Genomic DNA, 14,101 nt, shown 5'->3' on the forward strand with positions numbered 1-14,101 from the left:
CCTCTCTGGAATGGGCTAAACTAAGATTTTCTACTTAGCTTGAACTTTGGCTGAATAGGTTTGCAGAGGATGGAAACATGCTTGGTGCCCTTCTATAGGCTTATACATGTATAAAGGGTGCATATAATTAGGCTTTATAGAGACTTTAGTAATTACTCAATCTAGAAATGATCTAGTGGGTACTACTAGCCTTGCTATTCAGAGAGAGCTCGGACACTCCAGAAATTTTTTAATCTGATGGGCAACAGAAAGAATAGTACAGTAATAGGAGTTAGAGATGGAGAAGGCCTGCTAGGACATCTATTCTCTCTCTTTGCCAGTGTAAGAGTGTTCCCTGTTTTCTATTGTTTTATCCATTCTAGTTTTAAATGTCCAAAGGGATGAGGTTTCTACTCCTTTCCGTGTGAGACTATTCCACAGCCCAATAGATCTCAATGATAGAAAGTATCCCCAGATATTTAGGGCCAGACTCTGATACTCTTATTCACACGGAGTAGTACAGTACTTGATGAGGAGTCTCATTGACTCTAGTGGACATCTCATGGAGCAAATACTACCCAGAATGAGTCAGAGTATCAGAATTTTGCTCTTGATAATTTAGGGAGAGATGAAAACCTTACTGAAGTTGATTCATTTAATTCTTCATCTTCCATGTGTTTTGGTTTTGGTCTCCATTTTAGACACTGTTTTAAATGTAATAAAGAAATAGTCTTTTATGATCCTAATTACAAAAGTCAGCATTTTAGACAGAGTCAGTGAGTGAAGTAATGAGAGTGAGACCACATTCTCTACTGATCCTTAACAGTTAAAAATAAAGACAATCAGGGTTCAAAGGTGTTTCTCCTGAGGCAGGATTTAACCTTAGCACAACCCCTGTTTCCAGCTGGAACTAAGCCAACTAATTGGTGTCCTCTTTTTGGAAACACCAATTGTTGTCCTGATAGCTTAGTAAACTTCTAAAGCATTATGGACTGGAATAGATTATAATTAAAAGCATATAATCCTTTATACCAGGAAAAAGAACATCTTAAAACAGCCAAACATCATATTTCATTTAATAATTCACATCTTGAAATATATTTTAATTGAAAATGGGAAATATTAATTGCCATTCTACTTGAAACTCAGCCAGAATGAAATGGCATTACTATAGTATTTCTCTTAAGAACTTACTGATGGACTACAGACTATATCAATGAACTTTTCACTGATTTTTGTAACATGGGAGTTGTATTTCGTATAGTAAATATAAACCAGCTTCTCCTGATGTAGGATAGATTTATTTTACTAGTTAGTAAATAACCCTGCTCAGTTTTGTGTGTATTATGATAACCTGGCAATCTTTGAAAGGAAAAGAAATTTACCTGCTTGTGTCGTAAATAGAATAAAGTACCAAATGAACTTGTGTACAGCCGGTTGCAGTTGAATTTGTTTCCAGAAAGCCTGTTGCTATAGAGCAGGGTCTCAAACATGCAGCCCGTGGGCTGCATGCGGCCCGCAGGGCTATTTCCTGCGGCCCGCCAAGCAGCCCGCACCGGCCCCCCCCCGGCCTACCTCCAAGCCAGGGGTGGGCAAACTACAGCCGCAGGATTGCCCCCTCGAGCCCCGCACCGCTCCCTGAAGCGGCTGGCATCACATCCCTGCGGCGGGGGGTGAGGGGGTAGAAAAGCAGAGGGCTCCGTCCGTGTGTTGCCCTGGCTTCCAGGCACCGCCCCCTCCCACCCCCCCCCCGCAGCTCCCATTGGCCGGGAATGGGGAACCGCGGCCAATGGGAGCTTCGGGGGAGGTACCTGGAGGCGCGGCAAGCAGCGTGCGGAGCCCTGCGTCCCCCTCCCCCAGGGGCCGCAGAGACATGGTTCCAGCTACTTCCTGAACGGGGCTGGCAGCCTGCCCTGGCCCCGGTGTGCGCCGCTGCCACCCCGGAGCCCGGAGCCCGAAGCCCTCCTGCATCCTGCCTCCCAACCCCCTGCCTTGAGTCCCTTGCTGCATCCCACACCCCTTCTGCACCCCAACTCCCTGCCCTGAGCCCCCGCTGCACCCCACACCCCAACCCCCTGCCCTGAGCCCCCTGCTGCATCCCACACCCCTTCTGTACCCTGAGCCCCCTGCCTGCACCCCAACTCCCTGCTGCACCTCAACTCCCTGGCCTGAGCCCCCACCACACCCCTCATGCACCCTCTGGGGGCAGGGAGGGATGGAGTTGGGGTGGGGACTTCAGGGAAGGGGTGGAGTAGGGGCAGGGCTGGGGGCAGCGAGGGGTGTGTGTCAGTGATGCGGCCCTTGGGCCAATGAACTAGCCCTCATGTGGCCCTCGTGGTCATTTGAGTTTGAGACCCCTGCTATAGAGTATGGTTGATAAATAAGCCTGTAGCAACTGGAGGTGGCTTAAGGAGAGTAATTAAAATTTCCCAGAAGGGGAGAACACTTTTGAAAATTATCATTACTTCTAACAGTTATTTGAAAATACGCCCCCACTGTGGAAGTGTAAGCTCTTAAAATCTTTCTCAGGGGAAAATAGTCAGGATGGGTGTTTGGTACTCAATTTGGTGAGGTAGGGGTCAGTTCTTCAGTTCATGCAAATTGTCTTAGCTTCATTGAAGGCAATGGAACTTGTATCACTGGCAGATCAGATGCCAGCTCATGCCAAGGCCCCTAGGCCTCAACTAAACACTGACAAATACATAGCTAGAAACCAGTCTGACTCGCCTGTGTGTTAGTATTGTTAAAATAGGTATTAGGCTAATAAAAATGTGTTTAGTGTTTAGACTTTATGAAATGACTGTAAGATGCTGCAGGTAGTAATCTCACTTAACATTTGTACTCCATGTTATAAGGTTATATTGTGTGTTTGCGTTGTAACTCAAACAGGAAAAAAGCATTAACTAACGTAGAATGCTGTCTTCCTACAGGAGGTGTTAGGTCCTGCCCACAAGAAGCCAAATGAGCCATTGTGACACATCAGAGAATGAAGACTTTGTTAATTGCATTCCTTCCCACCTCCCATGAAGAAGAGATGTGCAGGTAAACTCATCCCAACAGTTTGAACTGTGAATGGGAAGAAAAATCCTCAACAAGAAGAAACTATCTTTATGCTGCTTGGACTCTGAGGAGCAAGGATTATTAAACATAAGCAAAAGATCCCCCGTGTTTGGCCTGCATAGACATAAAGGACATATAGTGCTTGCTTATTATAAAAGTATGTATTTCACCAGTCTCATTATCATCTGTTTGTCCTTTAAAAGATTATTATCTCTTATTCCGTAGCCCCGTAAAAGCTTCTTTATCTCCATTAGTCTGGAGCTGTCCTGCAATAACTTCACTTTGACATGTTTCATTTCCAAATGCTGCTTCACCAGCTGCTCCACAGCTGCACTCCAAGGCACCATGCATTATCTGCAGTACTGCATCAAATATCAGATCTGACAGCTATTGCCTTTGCCTCCCATGCAGTTTCAAACACTGATGTAGATCGTGTACGACAGCGTTCTAGCAAGTCCTTTATATACTGCAAGAGAAGTTCATCCTGTTGTAGATTATGTTCATGTATGTATGGCTTTATAAACTTCTCCAAAATGGATGGAATGAGCTCTGGTGCCAAAACTTTATCAAACATGCGGAATACTATTGTACTTGCATTCTCCTTTTCAAAATCCCAGAGTGCTAGTTTCCAACTGTATTTTTTGCGGATCTCCACCAACTCTTGTAAATAATTTACAAGCTGCTTTAACCGGTGGACCTCTTCGTAATCACCACACTTCAAGGGAATCCAACACCAGGAAGATGCCAGTCCCAGTTCACCTGGATTTTTACTTGTAAAAAACACCTCTGCCATTTGAAGTCCATTTTCTGGCCAATTTGCCTTATCAGTTAATTCAAGATTTCAAGCTCCTTGTTTCAGCCATTTTGCTAATATTTTCTGTCCTTTTGGCACAACCCTCCTTACAAAAGGAATAACAACATTTTAAAACCACACAGACAGTTCTTTTACAGGAATGGTGGCACAGATTGTGTTAAGCAGGTCCTCCAGCATTTTCACATCAAAGCTGCTTTCAAAATCTGCCTGATGCCTAAGCCAGAGGTATTGCGCAGAAGGGAGATTGCCTTCTTGTAGCTGAAAAAGGATGTTGTTGAAAATATCTTCATTATTCAAGAATTCAGTCCAAGCAATTCCACTGAATTTCTCTGGTCCAAAGACTCCATAGAAAGTAGTTAGCCTTGCTTGAGCTCTCAGTACTTCTGTTATGGACACTTGAACCCCATCAGATAAGGAAGCAATCATTTGCTCATCTCTCTTCAAGATTCTGATTTTAGAGTAGTTTAACATTTCCTGTGTTGTTTCATACGTTGGCCATGGAGCATTTATACAATAATCCACAACAAAATGGTTATACTGTGTTTTATGCAGATTTTCTTTAGCTTCATCCACAAGGTCTAACCAAACTGTTTGACCATAACTCCCAATGGAAGATGAAGCCAATTTCTCTAAAATAGCACTTGCTTTTACTTTGCAAACAAGCTCAACATCCAGTCCAAACTGAATCGCAAAATTCTCAGCTTCAGTAAACTTGTGTTTGTGAAGTAAGCATCTTAATCTGTTTTCTGGCAAGGCTTCTGTTAAACTTCTCAATACTAAAACAGACACCGGGCCTTCAGGGGACTTTTGGTGATTTTCATTAATTCCTTCCAAAAAATATATTGTATCTGTGCTGATTCCACTATGAACGAGTGAAGAAACAACAGATAGTTCTAAAGAATAGTGCAGGTGCATTGCAGGCAGTGAAAAAACCATGAGGTTTCTCATCTGTTTGTTAACAGGTACTGTCAAGGTTATTAGTTTAAGGCTGGCAACCCCTTGTCTTATGACTAAAGAAGAATCTGATTCTGTAGTTAGAAGAAATTCTTCAATATGAACTAAAGGCCAATCCCAAATCAAGGTAAGAGAATAAACATCCCACATGCTCAAAATGTTTTCCTTATCCAAGACAAACAACAAGTTGTCTATGACCTGAAATTGCACTGCATCTTTAATCAAACTTGAATCAGCAAAACTTTGAACAGACACCAGGTTTTTACTAGGATCCACCTCCCATTTGGAGAGCACACAGTCACCTTGACCCCCAATTATCAGCAGGATGTTGTTCATCGTGTCACCAATCACAAAATTCAGACAACCAAGGGTGTGATAATCCTTTGTAGAAATATAAGCAGTCTTGATCATTCCTTGTAACTTCTTTGCTGTAATCATGTCCATCTTGTCAATTGCTTCCTGAATTTTTGCAAGTGGGGGGCACATAATGCAAAAGAATCCATTGCTTGTGAGAATGAATATATGATAGATTCCTCCATCTGCATTATCTTTTTCTATAATAAGATTTAGATAAATCTTTTCATTTGCAGATTTCTGAACCAAAACATTAGTTAGCAAAGTTTGCTTTGATGGTACATGTATAAGATGTAGGTTACCACTTCTCTCACCAACTACAAGAAACTGTCCTTTTTGACACAACCCAACCACATCCACTTCAGTATCAAACTGAATGTGCATCTGAAAAGACTGGCAAATGCTATCAAGAAGTGCCACTGATCTGTCAGCCACAATAATACAGCCATCACTTGAGTTGCATGCATATAGTTTTGGATTACACAAGACCTTTTCAGACGAAGTTATTTTAACTAGCGTATTCTCTTGGTACAAGACAGTTCCACATTCTTGTCTCGAACCTATGTTCAGTCGTCCACTTCCTGTGTCATCATTTGTCAGAAGTTCAATATAATTCCACATGTTGAAGAAATTCTTTACCTCAGCTCCAGGAAGTGGAAGCCGGCCATCACCCCCTCCCTCCCAGGCTTGCCGCCATTATATTTATATTATAAAAGTTTCTTCCATCTTTTCGAACCTAAGACTGTAACTCATTTCTGTGTATAACCTTACCTATTTTCACCTTGTAAATAACTCATTTTCTACTGAATTTCTCTTTCTTAGTTAATAAGTCTTTAGTTAGCTTATTATAGGATTGTCTATAAGCATTGTATGTGGTATAATAACTAGAGTGCAATTGATCTGGCATAAGTGACCAGTCCTTTGGGTTTGGGAGTAACCTGAATAGTGTTGTGATTTTTGGTGTAAGGGACCATCTATCACAAAGGCAAGCTTGCCTGGGTGGCAAAATAGACTGGAGTACCCAAGGGTATGGTCTGTGACTCCATGTTAAGGCTGTTGTAGTGCCTGAGGAGTTCACACTTGATGCTTGGTGAAATCTAAGTATAGAACTCATAAACAATTTTGGGTGTGTGCCATGCTTCTAAATAGTCTGCCCTGAGGTTGGTACTCATGTCCTTGAGCCACTCCAGGCAGCTTGATAGAACTATAACAATTTACACAAGTTGAGTATCTGCCTTGATGTGATTATGAGTAGAAATGCTGATACTACACATGTGAGAGAAAGACACACTGATGATGCTGATTTTCAGGCAGCCCTTGGGCCAGTCACACTGGCTGCTGCTGGGGCACTCTCGGGCCACAGTGCCCTCCCTCCCCAAACAGCACAAGAGTTTGGGTGTGGGAGGGGGCAGGGGGTTGGGGCATGGGACGGGTAAGGGCTCTGGGCAGCACTTACTTCGAGGGGCTCCCTGGAACTGGTGACATCCCCCTCGCTCAGCTTCTAGGCAGAGGCGTGGTCAGGAAGCTCTGCACGCTGCCTCCACCTGCAAGCACCACCCCTGCAGCTGTCATTGGCTGTGGTTCCTGGACAGTGGGACTGTGGAGCCGGTGCTCTTGGAGGAGGCAGCGCGCAGAGCTGTCTGGCCACACCTCTCCGCCTAGAAGATGAGGGAGGGGGATGTTGCTGCTTCTGGGGAGGCACGGAGCCAGGTAGGGAGCCTGCCAGCCCTGCCAACTGCCCCCCCAACTGCCCCCCCAGCACCAGCAGGGGTCCTGGGCTGCCGCCCCCAGCACCCACGGTGCCCCCAGTCTGCTCCCCAGCACCCGCAGCACCCCCTGGGCTGCCCCCCTGAGCACCCGCGGCACTCCCTGGGCCACCGCCATTCCCCCAAGATTTAGTCAGGGGTATATAGTACGAGTCATGGACAGGTCACGGGCCGTGAATTTTTGTTTACTGGCTGTGACCTGTCCATGACTTTTACTAGAAATACCTGTGACTAAAACATAGCCTTAATAATACACACTCTGACTAAAATGCTATTTGCTGAAGATATGGAAATGAACTTTTTGACTGTTCTAAGAAGGAATAAGAATAGTATCATGACAAAGACATTAACTGAGCCGTTATTATAATCATTGTTATATTTTATAAAGCATAGATTTGTTTTCTACTGAATTTTCCATTCCCTGCTTTCTTTTTTCTTCCTTTGCAGCTACAGAGACAGGCATGGTATAAATACACAAGAAAGCTCTGGGCTGATGACTGTGATTGACAACTCTGCTCCACTGACAAGTGGAATTTTCTACTACAGGAAGAAAGCTAATCTTTGTAGGAGACGGCGCTTTCTTGGGTGCTGGTTCCAGACTGTGGAATAAACTCCCCCAGGAACTAAGGACCAACACAAACCTCACCACCCCGCTCCAACTGCAAGGCCACTTCTTCAATCTGCCTTCTCTAACATAAACATGTAGTAGCATTTAAAAAAAAAAACAAAGCAAAACAAACCATATAAACCAAGAACAAGCCCAGCCAAAACAAAACCTTGCACTGCACACACAGCTCTTACCTGGAGAGAATCTGAGGGAGAAAACAAACTACATGTGTCAGATGTTAGTAACGTCTCAATGCACTACTGGAAGGTACTTGGATACTACAGAGATATACAGTAATACAAGAACCTATATAGAATACAAAAGAAGAATAGAGTAAACTAGAAATAATAGAACACACTATATGGTGTTATACTGTCTATTTGTGTACCACTCCCAATAGACAACATAATCTTCTACTCCAGGGACAGCCCTAAGATTTCTGGAATAGTATGGATGAACCATGTTTGAATGACTCTTTCTGAATAATTTAGCATGACTAAAGTTAGAAACTTTGTTCTGACACAAAGGTCACTGATAAAATTCCACAACAATGGAAAATATTAGCTGTAAAATGTTCTTGTTTTGCACAAGGGAAAAAGCAAGGGACCAAAATAGCAATCCAAAGTAGCAATCTTTTTCAGGAAAAGCAGATTAATAACTGGAGCTATAAACATTGTGAAGAACTAAAAATAGTTAGTTGACTCTTGGTTGGCAAAGTTCATCACATAAATAAATTCCAGATCTACAAAATGAATAAAAATAGCACTGAAACAAGCTATAGTTCCCAAATATCAGCCCAATCTTGCAAACCCTAACTCCTAGGAATAGTCCTTCAAGTCAATGGGTCTATATGTGAAACAGGATCAGGTCCAATAGCATCAGGGATGAAAGCTGTTGTCAGAAGTTGGGGGTGGCAACTTTTTTAGACACATTAATTTTTCCTTCTCTCCATGGTCTTTCTTTTCATCCATAATATTACCAACCTAGCTGTAGCTGCTGTTCTTTAAATCCAGGTACAGTATAGTCCAAATAATTGTGCTGACTGTGTGCATTATTGCAACAGGAAGATAGTATTAAATTGCAGTTCATTGTGAAGAGTAGCTTTACAGTTTCTGGTGGCTATGTAGTTAGGACCAGATAGTGACAGGGAAACCCACACAAGGGCCAAGAACAATCACAGACTATATGCCCAGGGGAATGCAAAGACTGGTCCCTCCAGGAACCCTCCAGAGCACACATTACCCCAAAGGAAATGGGGGCATGACTGCGGATGAGATGAAGTTATAGTCTAAATGATAATGCAGCCTACAACTGCCAATGCTCATATTCTTGCCAGTTACCCTCAGGATGCTGCAACCCCAAACCAAGCCTAATTCAGGGCTATAATGTAAAGGCATTTTCCAAATCCAAGTTTTCAATCATCTCCAATTTTCATCAAGTTTTGTTACCTATTATCTTGTTTGTTCTTACTCCTCACTATCTACCCTGTTTTATTCAATATCATAAATGCAAATATTTCATAGTCAGCAGGAAATCTGTAATCCTTCTCTGCAGGCTATTGCTATGACTCCATGCACCATCTAGGCCTTCATGTTATTCCTTGGAGTATCCTGTATTACAATCTTCCTTTCCAAGCTTAGCTTTAGCTTTATGAAAATGACAGTATTCCACCCTAGCAGCCTTACACATTACAAATAGTGTTACTACAGTCATGTGGCTTTTACTGTAAAATAGGTACTATATGGAAGCAAGACGGTATGCTTCAATAAATCCCTTAGATAAAGTACAATACAGTTGTATTTATAGTTATTAGTGTAATATTCAATCATTCATAATTGTCTTACTGCCAGCTCAGTTACACTTGAAAAGTGTAACAATGGCTACTCTACTCTGCTATTCCAGAGTTCCTGGAAAATTGTGCCTAGAATAGTATTAGGACAAAGTTGGCGAGTCTTTTGTATCTCTAACATTACACAGCAGGTTAAAGGCCAGATGACTATTTCATTTCTTATTTTGTTCATTAGTAACTTGGGCATAAATATTCTTTCTGGGCTGAATTTCTCTGCCATCCACCTGGGAGTAAATTTGAAAAATGTTGGTCCCGTTGATTTTGTGCCAAAAAGCAGGAATCACTTGGGCTATCTTAAAATATATTATTTAAAAAGTTACCCAGCAATATGTTAGACTGTCCTATGTTAATTGGCCATGTAATAAGATACTCTATCAGTTACCATTGCCGTGGGAACCTTGACTCTGAGTATCCTTATATTTTTTTTATGGGCCAAATTTGTTTTAAGAAAGGAGGCCTATGATTGTTGCATAAAAATGCTTCCGAATTACACACTTGCATTTAAATTCTCAGCTATTGTGACTAGCTATACAAACTGAGAATTTGCAAGTACAAATGAAAAGTGCTGAAAGGTAGGAGACAGAGCTTTCTTGCAGGCTGACCCAAGGCTGTGGAATGAATTCCCACAGGAACTAAGGACCATCACAAATTTCACTGTCTTCCACTCCAACTACAAGGCACATTTCTTTGACCTTCTCTTCCATAATACAAATCCATAGTAAAACACACACACACACACACACGTATTATATAAACGTGTAAATAAATAAATAAAATAAATAAATAAAAACAAGACACTCCACTGCCCACCCTTCTCTCCTGGGGAGAGGATGGGAGAACAAACGCATGACAAATGTTAGTCACACTGCTTAATACACTACTGGAAGGGACTCAGGTATGAGAGTGGTATAAGAACCTATATAAAACAGAATAGAACAGATCAGGTAACACAAATGTACCCACTCACACTGTTCAGGGGTAGAAGAGGAACCGTCTTATCTAAAAGACTGTCAAATATATGCCAGAGCAGTAGAGCCAAAAAGCTTAATAAACCCTGTATAAAGTAAGTTTGAATGTTTTAAAGCTTTCTGAGTTTGTCTAGGCTGTTATTCAACATAAATTACGATATTATTTAACCATATGCTGTATTCAATTATTTGGAAAAGACTCCAAGTTGTTCTGTTGGCTTGTCTGGGGTTTTTGTTCCACTTTCTGGATCAGTTTCTTGCTTATTGGAATCTGCTATCATAATACTTTTTTGGTTTTTCGCCAGAAGATTGCAAAAAGCTTATCAGTGATGAAGATGACAACCAAAGTCATAGGTTGATGGAAGAGGTCTTGTAAGCTGGCATTGAATGTCACATAGTCATGAACACCTTTCTCTCAGTTCTACACATCATATCTTTTTTTTTTTTAAATGAAGTGCACATGCAGGTCAACGAAGAAAATAATGTTTCAAAGGAATTCATGAACAAAAAATTACTTTGGAGAAGAGCTCTAACTCCTGTCCTCCCTACCTCTGCCCCTCCCCCCACCCCAATATCTTATCACATACACTGTAGGAAATAAATCCAGACAAAAACTTCCAGCTGGGATTATTACATTCTTTCCCTATATGTTTTTGATTTCAAGATACAACAAATGGTGATCAGCTGATAAAAATATAGAAGTAGATCAAGTAAATGAAAATATGAGTTACAGATGTGAGTATTGGTATTTTTGCTAAGGGTCCATGGCCCATATGAAACCCAGTAAATTTAAAGATCTTAAAATCCATCTCATTCATCTGCAGACTTCTCTCAGGAATGTGTGAATGATTGTGCAAGAATCGATAAAGGGTCATCAAGGAACTAAGCTGTAATTAAGCTAGAGGTGGAGAGACATTTGATAGAAAATAGCAAATTACAGGCTTTTCCAGTTATGACACCACCTTGTGTGCATCAGATAGGAAAAACCTTTGAGCTAGTGTTGTTTATTTAAAAAAAATTAGAAATAGACAGTTTTAAAATATAAGTATTAACCATTTTCAGTAACAGTAATTAAACTACTTGGCTAAACATGTCTTCCTTACAAAAGCAAGTGCAATTGCTGTTGTCAAAAGGATAAAGATATTAATTGGAAAGGTGTTTTGTGTCTAACATACCTTTCAGCTTCTTTCCTAAAATATTTGTATACCACATAGTAGTAGTAGTATCTGAAGTTATATTATTGTAGATATTGATGATATAACCTGGTTTTGTAATCAAATTATTATGTGCCATTGTGAGACAGGGAACCCCAGAAGTGGTGGGTCAACATTTTTCAGTAGGTCCTGCAATTTTCTCGGTTCAACATGTATTCATTAATTAAAGCCACTTTTGCAAGTGCCTGTGAGTGCAACGCTGTGGCTGGCAGGCTGTTCAGTGAAGTATTCCTTCTGCTTTGATCCCCCTTTTGGAAGACTCTACACTAAAGGCTCTGGAACACATAGAGCAATGCCCCTTCATGGACAAAATTGTGACTTGTTCTATATGGCAGCACAGGAGAGTAAGGGGGCCTAAAGATCATAGAATCATAGAATATCAGGGTTGGAAGGGACCTCTGGAGGTCATCTAGTCCAACCCCCTACTCAAAGCAGGACCAATCCCCAACTAAATCATCCCAGCCAGAGCTTTGTCAAGCCTGACCTTAAAAACCTCTAAGGAAGGAGATTCCACCACCTCCCTAGGTAACCCAATCCAGGGCTTCACCACCTTCCTAGTGAAAAAGTTGTTCCTAATATCCAACCTAAACCTCCCCCACTGCAACTTGAGACCATTACTCCTTGTTCTGTCATCAGCTACCACTGAGAACTGTCTAGATCCATCCTCTTTGGAACCCCCTTTCAGGTAGTTGAAAGCAGCTATCAAATCCCCCCCTCATTCTTCTCTTCTACAGACTAAACAATCCCAGTTCCCTCAGCCTCTCCTCATAAGTCATGTGCTCCAGCCCCCTAATCATTTTTGTTGCCCTCCGCTGGACTCTTTCCAATTTTTCCACATCCTTTTTGTAGTGTGGGGCCCAAAACTGGACACAGTACTCCAGATGAGGCTTCACCAATGCCGAATAGAGGGGAAAGATCACGTCCCTCAATCTGCTGGCAATGCCCCTACTTATACAGCCCAAAATGCTGTTAGCCTTGTTGGCAACAAGGGCACATCATTGACTCATATCCAGCTTCTTGTCCACTGTAACCTTTAGGTCCTTTTCTGCAGAACTGCTGCCTAGCCATTCGGTCCCTAGTCTGTAGCAGTGTATGGGATTCTTCCATCCTAAGTGCAGGACTCTGCACTTGTCCTTGTTGAACCTCATCAGATTTCTTTTGGCCCAATCTTCTAATTTGTCTAGGTCCCTCTGTATCCTATCACTACCCTCCAGCGTATCTACCACTCCTCTCAGTTTAGTGTCGTCTGCAAACTTGCTGAGGGTGCAGTCCTCCCTCCAGATCATTAATGAAGATATTGAACAAAACTGGCCCCAGGACCGACCCTTGGGGCACTCCGCTTGATACCGGCTGCCAACTATACATGGAGCCATTGATCACTACCCATTGAGCCCGACAATCTAGCCAGCTTTCTATCCACCTTATAGTCCATTCATCCAGCCCATACTTCTTTAACTTGCCATCTAGAATACTGTGGGAGACTGTATCAAAAGCTTTGCTAAAGACAAGGAATAACACATCCACTGCTTTCCCCTCATCCACAGAGCCAGTTATTTCATCATAGAAGGCAATTAGGTTAGTCAGGCATGACTTTCCCTTGGTGAATCCATGCTGACTGTTCCCAATCACTTTCCTCTCCTCTAAGTGCATCAGAATTGATTCCTTGAAGACCTGCTCCATTATTTTTCCAAGGACTGAGGTGAGGCTGACTGTCCTGTAGTTCCCTGGATCCTCCTCCTTCCCTTTTTTAAAGATGGGCACTACATTAGCCTTTTTCCAGTCATCTGGGACCTCCCCCGATCGCCATGAGTTTTCAAAGATAATGGCCAATGGCTCTGCAATCAGATCCGCTAACTCCTTTAGCACCCCCGGATACAGCGCATCCGGCCCCATGGACTTGTGCTCATCCAGCTTTTCTAAATAGCCCTGAACCACTTCTTTCTCCACAGAGGCCTGGTCACCTGCTCCCCATGCTGTGCTGACAGTGCAGTAGTCTGGGAGCTGACCTTGTTTGTGAAGACAGAAGCAAAAAAAGCATTGAGTACATTAGCTTTTTCCACATCCTCTGTCACTAGGTTGCCTCCTCCATTCAGTAAGGGGCCCACACTTTCCCTGACCTTCTTCTTGTTGCTAACATACCTGTAGAAACTCTTCTTGTTACTCTTAACATCTCTTGCTAGCTGCAACTCCAACTGTGATTTGGCCTTCCTGATTTCACTCCTGCATGCCTGACAATATTTTTATACTCCTCCCTGGTCATTTGTCCAATCTTCCACTTCTTGTAAGCTTCTTTTTGTGGTTAAGATCAGCAAGGATTTCACTGTCCCTTTACTACCCTGTGTAGCATCACCAGTTTGCAGATGTGGTGTTATGAGCGTGCTCTGTGTCTGTATACCTGAAAATAGTTAGTTGACAAGATGCCGGTAGTTGAGTCTCAAGAATATGTAACATAGTTCCTAGGACCAGTAAAACTTGTTGTGCAGTGCGCCTGACTTTTCTTTGCATAGCTCTTAACATCCGCTCTTAATATGTGGGA

The 14,101-nt window shown here is 42.3% G+C and overlaps 1 pseudogene; it reads right to left on the reverse strand.

Moving 5' to 3' along the window:
• Nucleotides 1-3,188: 3,188 nt before the first annotated feature.
• Nucleotides 3,189-5,782, reverse strand: LOC112117625 (annotated as a pseudogene).
• Nucleotides 5,783-14,101: the final 8,319 nt, after the last annotated feature.

Source organism: Terrapene carolina, unplaced genomic scaffold (genome assembly GCF_002925995.2).
Source record: "Terrapene carolina triunguis isolate 2854851 unplaced genomic scaffold, T_m_triunguis-2.0 Scaffold69, whole genome shotgun sequence".
Classification (NCBI taxonomy): Eukaryota; Metazoa; Chordata; order Testudines; family Emydidae; genus Terrapene; species Terrapene triunguis.